The sequence below is a fragment of the Halyomorpha halys genome, unplaced genomic scaffold (genome assembly GCF_000696795.3).
Source record: "Halyomorpha halys isolate HHAL.00 unplaced genomic scaffold, Hhal_1.1 Scaffold1436.1, whole genome shotgun sequence".
In the NCBI taxonomy this organism is placed as follows: Eukaryota; Metazoa; Arthropoda; class Insecta; order Hemiptera; family Pentatomidae; genus Halyomorpha; species Halyomorpha halys.
In genome coordinates this window covers 32,950-34,162 of record NW_027111729.1, presented here as the reverse complement: position 1 = coordinate 34,162, position 1,213 = coordinate 32,950, and positions in this window count along the sequence as shown.

Sequence of the window (1,213 nt, the reverse complement as noted above, 5' to 3'; positions counted from 1 at the left end):
TTTTCGTAAACCTTAAGGCGCTTTTCATCCCTTAGTGTAAGAAGCCACGTCTCACATCCATAAAGAACAGTGGGAAGGATAATAATTTTGTAAATTCTAATTTTTAAGATTTTCGATAGAAGGCGCGAGCTAAGCAGTTTCGAAATTGAAAAATACCAAGCATTTCCCCCCATCAACCTAGATTTTATTTTCTCATCAATTTCGTTTTTTCTAGTTACCGTAGAACCTAAATACTTAAACCTATCTACCTGTTCAAATACATTTCCTCCTATATCTATATCAAAGAAATTGCTCACGTTTCTACTGCTAACCATGTATTTTGTTTTATCCGTATTTATTTCAAGACTTAGTTCTTTACCGGAGTTTATTAGCGCGGTTGTATTTAGTTCTATAGTTTCTTTGTCATTACTCAATAATACCAAATCATCTTGGAGTTTACGATAATTTAATTAATCTTATAAATATATAAATTTATTGGAGGGAGTTTACGATAAATTACCGCGAACTTGTATGAAAATAATATTAGGAGATGCAAACGCAAAGATTGGAAGAGAAGAAGTTAAAAGTATACAAAACAATTTTCTGAGAAACTCTTATAATCTATCAATTTTACTTTTCTTTCCATATTTCAATTTTTAAATTATTAATAACAAATATATTCATACTTCTTTCCATTATATAACTTCATTTTTATTTTATTTCTTTAATTATGTTATTTTACATACTTTTTGAATTACCTATGTATACATTTTATTTTCCACTTCTCTGATCACTCCATTTTATTAATTCCATTCTGTGAAATTATTTAATTTACTTTATGTAATTCTGTTTATATTTTATTTTTTGTATTCATTGGTTGTTATCTTGTTCTGTTCTTAGCCCTGATGAAGGCTAGAACTTCTGGCCGAAACGTTGGCACAATTAAATAAGTTACATTAACTTATTTGTGTTTTATTTTAACCGCACTCCCCAACCATCTTCTCGTATACGTCATCCACGGTCAACTATATCTCATAATTATTTAAATTAATATCATGACAGTTCCAAACAAACTTTTTAAAATGATTATTCACGTACAAATCATATTGAAACTGTTATGATATTAGTAATATGAGAACCCCACTTATTCCTGCCGAACAGATCCGTTACTTAGGACTACATCTCGACAAACGACTGACATGGAATCCTCATACAAGACTAAAAAGACAAGAAA